The 9,746-nt window shown below is 39.6% G+C and overlaps 1 pseudogene; it reads left to right on the top strand.

The window, feature by feature from the left end:
- Positions 1 to 8,381: 8,381 nt before the first annotated feature.
- On the top strand, positions 8,382 to 9,124 carry LOC120237604 (annotated as a pseudogene).
- The last annotated feature ends 622 nt before the right edge of the window (positions 9,125 to 9,746 follow it).

The raw sequence follows: 9,746 nt of genomic DNA, 5'->3' as shown, positions 1-9,746 counted from the left end.
TTAGCAGGCCCCATCCTCTGGGGATGCCCACACCAAGATACTACTCCTCATACTCAGTGAGTCCTGAGATTCAAGCCCTTTACCTGACATGTTTGTTGCCCTGCATCAGAATTCTAGATGGTAGTGTGGGATGGTGGGGTCCGATGGACTTGGAAGAATTCTGGCTCTGCTACATAGAAGCTGGCAGGTTACCTGATGTCTTAAAGCCTCAGTTTTCTCATCCATAAATTGGGGTTGATAATACATACAATGCAGGTGTTATTGTGGATCAAAGGAATCACAGGATTGATTAATCTTAGAAGTAATCTAAGGATTACACATTAGTAGGTATTCAATAAATAGTCACTATGAAAAGCAATGGCTAACAGCGTGGAGTCTGGATCTGGACTCTGGGTTTGAATCCTTTTTTCATTAGCTACTCTCTGTGTAACTTATTTTCTCTGTGATTCACTTTCCTAATCTATCAATGGGGACAATAAGAGTTTAGCCTGTAACTCAGAGTTACAGCACAGCATCTGTCACCTAAAAGGCAGTAGGTAGAAGTAGCAATAATTATTGTTATTAAAAGGATGCAGTGGAGGGCAACAGTGAAGACTGTACACTCAACTGCTGAACTACCCAGGTTCAGATCCTTGTTCACCTCCTTAACAATTATATGATTGCAGAGGCTCCATTCCTTCATCTGTAAATTGGGGATGGTAATAGTATTTACTTCATAAGATGAAATAAATTCATATATGTAAAGTATTTAGTGCTGATACAGAGTATACAATAAATGCTAGCCATCAGTATTATAAGTTCCAAGCAGCCATAGCTCTAGTTTTATGTGGGTCATTTTAAAGCTTGATATTTAATTAAATAAACTTAACATTTATGTATTCTGTGCTGATTAACCTGAACTACCAGTTCCCTTGGAAATAAGCCAGGCTATTAACCATAAAAGGTTTTCAGCGGGGTCCCAGCTGACCATCTTTTCAGTGTCCGTGTGTATGGGAGATGGTGAGCTGCATTCTTAAAACTATTCTTTCCAAAGAGAAGACTGTAAAGTTCTCAGAAAAATTAAACGCCCTCATTACACGAGAGTGCCATTGTCTCAGCTCTCCCACCCCATACCTTAATGACTGGCACCGTGAAGTCCCACATAAAGGGAAGAGACCTCATAATTAGGCATGTTGGAGAATCTTACCGTGTGCTACAGACTGGTTTTCAATGACAAACCAAGAGCCAGCCACTTCAACTCACATTTTTACTTTCCTCTCCAGCTGTACTGCAGTAACAGCACAAGTCGTTCGTTCAGATACCGGAAAGGCTGACAGTCCAGGAAACTTTTTTTCATTTCTTCAGCCAGTAATCTTGCAGCACAGTGATGTCACCCAACAATTATGCAATATGACTTAACTGTTGGATAGGTGACAGGAATTCCACTGACACCAAGATCACAATGAAACTGCTTAGCTGCTAAATTAGTCATATTGTACATTACCGATAAGTCACTTTTAAACTGATTAACTGCCAGTTCAAACACTATTGTCTAGTTAGGAAGTCAGGGCCCTATCACTCATAGTTTAAATGATCACATCCAGTTATTCCAGTGTCTGAATAATGCAAAGGGTTATTGAACTTCATAACATCACAGACCACTTGCAAAGGGACAGAGTGAATAGGAAACACTTTCTATCTTCTATTTTTAAGGGGCGATGTGTACAATATTTTCTTGACTGTGTCCTCAAATTAGTCATTCCAATGTCTTGATTATTTTCCAAGCCCAAGCCTAGCATGAGAATAGGATCCTGTTCTTCAGTGAAGACAGGGATTATTTAGCATTGTTTTTTCTTTCTTCCACAAGTTGGCCTCTGTCCTACAATTCAACTACACTGTGAAAGGGGGCTTTTGACTGACCACAAGCCACGAGGTGAATCTCACTTACTCCGTAGTATCAGTTGTTAAAATAATGCCTACATTTTCCTATTTAAAAAGTAATACATGTGTGTTAGAACACAATTAGAAAAATACTGAAAAGTACAAAAAAAGAAGGAAAGCCCCCACAATCTCACCCTTCCCCAAAACAATCATAACTAAAACTTTTGTACATTTCTTCAGATCTCAATAAAGAATGAATACAGCAGCCTAACAAACTTCTTGTCTGGCAGTGTGACGGATTGCTGGGCATAGAAAGATAAATAAGATTCCAACTCTCTCCCTTAAGAAGCGCACAGCTTAATGTAATGGGGTATTTGGACACAAAAGAGGCATTTAGCGCCGGCTGGAGAGAACAGAATGTGGAGTGGAGGAGATGGAAGGGATTACCAGAGCAGATTAGAGAAGTCCTGGAGGAGGGCTACTCAACGTGCAGTCCACAAGGTGACACCAGCTCTTAAAAGCTACCTACAGAAACAGACAGAGAGCATTTAAAACTTTTTGAACACTTGGACAAAGTGATTATATGTCTTTTGAATCTAAAACTAACTTTTTAGGGGCGCCTCTGTGGCTCAGTTGGTTCAATTTCCGACTTCAGCTCGGGTCATGAACTCGCGTTTCAAGAGTTCGGGCCCGTGTCAGGCTCTGTGCTGACAGCTTAGCGCCTGGAGCCTGCTTCGGATTCTGTGTCTCCCTCTCTCTCTGCCCCTCCCCTGCTCGCACTCTGTGTCTCTCTCTTAAAAATAAATAAAGATTTAAAACATTTTAAGAAAATAAACCTAACTTTTTAGATTAGACTCGTATTTATGTCTTTTTTTATTTCACTTTTATATTTTTTGTATTTTCTAAAAAACCGGTCCACGGTGGACTTGAAATTAAAAATTAAAAGCTCCTCTGTCACTATAAATAGTTTGATAACCACTGTCCTCAGGGACACAATAGCTACGTATAGGGTAACCAACCAGCCTGGTTTGCACTAAAACTGGCGAGGTTCCAGGCAAACCAGGATGAACTGGCCACCTTACAAGTGTTTCATTCCAAGAAAGTTAGTTTCATGAGACAATAGATCACATGAAGGAGAAATAATCATCAAAGAAATAAAAGAAGAAAATTTCTCTGAGCTGAAGAGAGGTTTTAGTCTTTAAGCCAAGAGTTCACTAATGGCAAGGTAAGATTATTGAAAAGAGAGTCGCAGCTAGCCACATCCTGACACACTTTCTAAATTCCAAGGAGCAAGAGAAAAACCCTACAAGACTGCACGCACACGGAGAAATGAAATGAACAAAATAAATGAGAAAGGTGGTAAAACACAGCGTTTATAATACTACATTCGTTAAATGAAAAGATACTTGCTTTACCTGTCTAAGTTAAGCGAGAAAACAAAGAAGAATTGTCCTTTATATACAAATATAAAATGAAGGTAATAAAGTGGAAATAGAAAACAATACTATGAACAGGAAAATGCCAACCTGTTAAAATTATTAGCATAATGTATTTGATCTGGCATCAAATTTGGCTCCAAGCTTCCTGGTTGGGGATGGAAAGGTTAGGATTCACAATCATTCAAATTGCTGTCATTTGATGAAAGAAGAATTATATATCAGCCTCTCCACAAGACATTAATTCCTGGCACTGAAATCTAAAACAAATGCTCCGAAGGAGTTTAACAGGGGCGTCAAGTGGTATGATAGACACTGTCCTCAATAGCATTTCTATTGCAAATATAGGAGTGTATCGCATATATTGTTCCTTACAGTGATCCTCATTAATGTCAGTGAAGGGTTTCGAGATATAAAAATACATTACAGCCCAAACACCTTATTTGATCCAAGGACAGAACTGAGTACCCGAGAGGAGAAGATGAACACTATGTCATAGTGTCCTTGAATATTTTTTCTTTCAGCCAAACTAATGTGATAACATAATTTGAGGTCTCATGAAATCAGAAAAGAAGTTCCTCTGGGGATTTTGTTGTCGATTAATGGGATAAAAAATTCCAGTTTCAAAAGTATATAGTTAGACTTTGTGTAGCTTGCCCTTTTAGTACTCTGATATTAATATTAATTAACTATTAATTAAATGGACATCAAATTTGTGTGAGATTAAGCTATTCTGCTTCACATATTAAATGTTATGTTAGTAGTTATAAACAGCATTAACACTGGTCTTACTTCTCCTCTGGCACTCTCAATAAATTTCATAAATATTATAACTTCCCATTAATGCAAATGGATATGTTTGTCAAGATATTGTTCTTTTTAGAAATATTTTTTACTTATTTTTAAGAGCACAAGTGGAGGAGGAGCCGAGAGAGAGGAGGACAGAGCATCTGATGCGGGCTCCACACTGACAGCACTGACCCTGATGCAGGGCTTGACCTCACAAACTGCAAGAGCATGACCTGAGCTGAAGTCAGACACTCAACCGATTGAGCCACCTGGGCACCCCTGTCAAAATATTGTTCAGTTGCCCAGTCTTAATAATTTTAAGGTAGAAAGACTTCTTTCACATGCCATTTGTTTGGGCAAAAATCAGTTTGCAGATCAAGTATGTACATTATGATCATTTCTATAGATAATATTATCATTTATAAAGAGAATATTGTTATTGTTTTGTTTAACTGCATGCAAGGGCAGGAGCAAGAGATGTCTCTATCTACGTCATCCCTAAAGCACATCAGCCCGGTGATCTTCCTGCACCACCATCTACCTCTTGCATCATACTTGCCCTTTAATGACTTACATGATGATTGCAAAGCTTGGATAGTTTGAGAAAGCCTGCAGTTGGGGTTAGAGACAGTCCCCAACTTTGCCTAATTAGCAGCTATGTGACTTTGGTCATATTTTGACATTTCTGATTCTCTGGTTCCTCATTTTCAAGAGCACGACTGGATTTGTTGGGCACAAAATGAAATCACTGATACTTAGTAAAGTTCCTGTAACAAAACAGATGCTCAATAAATAGTAAATGCTAACTTACTTACCCCGTCCCTAAAAGGATTTGTCCTGTATCTACAGACGCCATTTCTCTTCCCTGCAGTATCTTCCCTTAAACCTGGTTTCAGTCCAATAAACGTTTTGGGGAAAAAACCACAGTCTCTCTCTTGCCATGTTCACTCATTAGGAGTAGCAAAAGTAAGCAAAAGTAAGATCTGCCATGTTATGTGTGTTGTTTGGCTTGAGAAGGCTCCATATTTTCCCGAACACTTAAACAGCTGTGAAGTCTCAAGTTTCTACCCTATTATTAACACATTTGCCTCTGGAGAACTATCTTACATTGTATCAGCATTCATCCTAAAACAATTTCTTTCTCCCTGTTTTCATCTTCACAGACTCCTAGTTGTGACATAGGAGTCCAGTTGGTTATGTCGTTATCACAGGTCACATTTTCAGAACTCCATGTCATACATTTGAGACCCTAGAAATAAAAATTACATTTTTCTATCACTTCATCTACATGTCAAAAAGCCTCCAATCTTTATTTTTTATATCAATGGGTCTGTAATCAGTCTCTCTAGTATATGTTAAGCATGGTTTACTTAAATGACCCTTACTCGATATGGAGAAAATGAGATAAGGATAATGAAACAGATATTTCTAATTATCAGGCCCCCGTTGGGAAAATGAGACTAGGTTTATCCTTCTTTTTTTTTTAAATTTGTTTTAATGTTTATTTATTTTTTTAGATACAGAGAGACAGCACAAGCAGGACAGGAGCAGAGAGAGAGAGACATAGAATCCAAAGCAGGCTCCAGGCTCTGAGCTGTTGGCACAGAGCCCGACTTAGGGCTCATACTTATCAACCATGAGATCATGACCTGAGCCAAAGTCAGATGCTTAACCGACTGAGCCATCCAGGCGCCCCATTCTTCTAAAAAGAACTGAATCCCATCAAATTTATATTGTAAAAAAAACATTCCAGTGCAAGAATGTTTCTGGGTCTATGACAACTTGTTCTCGTTATAACTTTGCCTCCGTATTTCAGACAGAGGGAGTTAAGCAATTGTACGGAGGCCTGAGAGACTCAGGAATGGGGCCTGTCTTCCTAATGATCTATTGCAGTCATATTGCACATCGATTGCACAACAAAGGTTTCTATTTTCCTACTTTTTTTTTCTTTATCATGTGCCAATTATTCCTTTTTTTCTTCACTCTCTTAAAACCTCACCCTTCCTCATCTTTTATGCTTTTGTTTCCGTGACATACAAACTCTAAGAAGGCAAATTGCTAATTGTATACCTCAAAGCCCCAACTATATATAATATAATAAGCCTCATAAGCATGACCTGCATCTCTTCTCCTGAAAGCTTTCCCAGCAATTTATCTACTTAAACTTGGGTTTTCTACAAACACATTTCCTAGGAAATGTCCCCAGATGGCATATGATCTTTCCATTGTAGCCAAGCTGCCTTGATCGGGTGTCACCCAACTGACCTGCTTTTCTCCACCTTTATTCTCAACACAATGTTGTCTCAACAGACTATCCACTGAGTCCTGGTTTTTCTTCACTGCTCTATGCGTATACCACGCTTGCCACATGCACTTGTTGCTAGCATACTCTTTATTCCCTCATGATTCTCACAGGGCCTCTGGGTGACTTGAAACTCCATAATCATTTCCCCAGTGTTCTCCTCCAATACGTCAGCGGTATGGAGCTTGACTTCAGGTTTGACACCACCTCAATTACTTTTCTAATTTTTAATTGGCTGGGAGCCAGCCCTCTGCCCTCTACCCCTTGTTCACCTTGCAAGCTACCTATCCAGGTCATCTTTTCTTCACATTTCTCTCATTACTCAAAAGAGTAAGTCCAACCCAAAGCAGTGAAGATGAATAACAGGTGGAGAAATCACTGGGGGTTCTGGGATGCTCTTAGATAATAGATCATAAAGCAGAGGGATCTTGATGCCATCTAGTCCAATTCTGCCATTTACAAATGACGGGACCTCAAAGTCTAATATCATAGACCATTCAAATGAATCAGCACCAGAACTACCAGGAAGGGCATTTCCAAGTGATTAAAATCATTAACTTTGGAATCATATACACCTGGGTTCAAAGCCAAAGCTATGTGGCCTTGTACAATTAATTTAAACCCTCTAATCCATTGTATCCTTACTACTAAAATGGGGATGATACCACCTATCTAACCAGATTATAAAGCTGGATATATAATAATTATTATTTATTAACTAGAATCCACCTCTGTTGACTTTTAGTCTAATGCTTTTTACAAGATAACACTATTATTATGGCTCTGGTGCCAATCTTCCAAGATTCTATTTTTAATCTTTACTGATGACGGTGTGACTTTGAGCAATTTATTTATAAAACTGTGCTTCAGTTGATTAATCCATAATATAAAGCTAATAATAATACCTACTGTATAGGCGGTTGGGAGGATTAGATAGATAATCCTTGTAAACATAGCATTTTTCACAGTGTCTGGCATGTAGAAAACAAGACATTCAAGTGTTCTGTCCCAAATGCCCAGAATAAATTCATGAATGATCAGAATAATCACCTGCCACATACCCTCAACAGATCCAGGGTTGTGTACCTGGTTCTCTGTGGCCCACACTACACTTATTCATTCATTCAAGCTGGGCCTCAAACAATAGGTAACGCTAAAGTGTGTGGAGATGGAAGAAAAGATGTTTTCCATCAAAACAACTACTGTGTACAAAGGAGGGAAAGGGCAAAGTATGTTGTGGGTCTCTCAAACATGAATTACTTGTTTGATTTCAAAAGTTTCAAATTGGTTTTCCCACCTATAGTCTCAGGCCCTCCTATCCATCATGCCTGCTGCTGCCAGAAATAAAATATGAATTTGAACATGATTACAATCCTTCCAATTATACCACTCCCATCAGATTCAGAATAAAGTCCTAGCTTTTTAGCACAGCCTTTCAGGCCCATCAACCCTCTTCCCACCAGCCTTGCCAACCTCAATTCTACCACTCTGCCAACTATCCTCGCTCAACCACTCGCACGTATCTGAATCATCTAACTTACCTTCAGCCCTTTGCACATGGACCATATCCCTGGCTGAAAACACTGTATGTCCTACTTGGTCTTCAAGGCTCAGCTCAGAGGTGGCCTGCGGGAAGTCTTCTATGACACACTTTACCCATCCCACCACTTCTGCCCATGAGCAGTGGTTCTCCTTGGAGGTCCCATAGCAGCCTACGTTAACCTCAACAGAACCAATAACACACAGGATTCCATATTTGTATCTCTCTCCCTTTAGAATGTACATTCCTTGACCACAGAGCCCAGACCCGTTCAGGGGTGTCAGGCACAGTTGTAGGAATTGGGAATTCAAAGAGCAAGAGAGATGTTGTTATCTTCCTGGGTCTTGGGCTTTTGCTTCTGCGTTTGCCAGCTCGCTCTTACCCCGAGAGCCCAAGCAGGCTACAACTTCCTCCTTAGCTTTGCCTGTAGCCACATCGTTGCGACTCTGCCACCATGTTCGAGGCATGCCTGGTCCAGGGCTCCATCCTGAAGAAGGTGCAGCAGGCACTCAACGAGGCCTGCTGGGGCATAATCTCGAGTGGCACAAACCTGCAAAGCATGGACTCCTCCCATGTCTCACTAGTGCAGCTCACCCTGTGTTCCGTGGGCTTCACCACGTACCGCTGTGCCTGCAACGTGGCCATGGGTGTGAACCTCACTGGCATGTCCAAAATACTAAAATGTGCTGGCATTGAAGACACATTGCACTAAGGACTGAAGATAATGTGGACACCCTGGCACTTGTATTCAAAGCTCCAAATCAATGAAATGAAGTTAATGGATTTAGATGTTGTATGACTTGGAATTCCAGAACAAGAGTGTAGCTATGTAGTAAAGACACCTTCTGGTGAATTTACACGTATATGCCAAGATCTCAGCCATATTGGAGATGCTTTTGTAATTTCCTGTGCAAAGGATGGAGTGAAGTGTTCTGCATGTGGAGAACCAGGAAATGGAAATATGAAGTTGTCACAAACAAGTAATGTGGATAAAGAGGAGGAAGATAGAGATGAATGGGCCAGTTCAGCTAACTTGTGCACTGAGATACCTGAATTTCTTTACAAATCCACTCTCTTCCTACAGTAACACTCAGTATGCCTGCAGATCTATCTCTTGTTGTAGAGTATAAAATTGCTGATATGGGACGCTTAATGTACTATTTGGCTCCCAATATCGAGGATGAAGAAAGATCTTAGGCATGCTTAAAATCTAAGAAAGTAAAATTAAGCCCTTTGAGAACTGCTTCTGAGATGCCAGCATGCACTTAAATCTTTTCTGTCACCAAATTTGTACCTCTCAGTACATATTTTCTATAAATAACCTATTTTTCCCTCCATTCTTTAAAATTTGTTTAAAGAATAAAGTCCAAAGTCAAATCTGGTCTTGTTAACCTAGAAACATCTCTGCCTTAATCCAGAAATATTCATGATTTTCATAACAAAAGAGTTTGACTATAAATGCAGTTTTGATTTTTTTCAACTTAAATAAAATTTATTTGAATTTCAAACATTAAAGAAAAAAAAAGAGAAAGACAAAGTCCCTGAAGTCTCAGAGCTCATGGTCCAGTGGGGTAAATCAGACAATTAACATAAAGTTAAGTACGTAAATAAATATTTCTAGATGGGGGAAGAGCTATAAAGATAATAAAATGGCATAATATGCTAAAAAGCTGCGAGGGAGGGGAAAGACAACATAAGATAAAGAGGCCTAATCACGGCATTGGAATTGAAAACTTATGAGGGGCCAGTCACTCCAAGGGCAAGATTGTTCCAGGATGAGAGAAGAGTAAGAGCCCAAAATGCTTGTTGAAAGAAGGAA

This window comes from Hyaena hyaena, unplaced genomic scaffold, assembly GCF_003009895.1.
Source record: "Hyaena hyaena isolate Hyena2069 unplaced genomic scaffold, ASM300989v1 scaffold_186, whole genome shotgun sequence".
NCBI lineage: Eukaryota > Metazoa > Chordata > Mammalia > Carnivora > Hyaenidae > Hyaena > Hyaena hyaena.
This window is presented reverse-complemented; position numbering and strand designations above follow the sequence as displayed.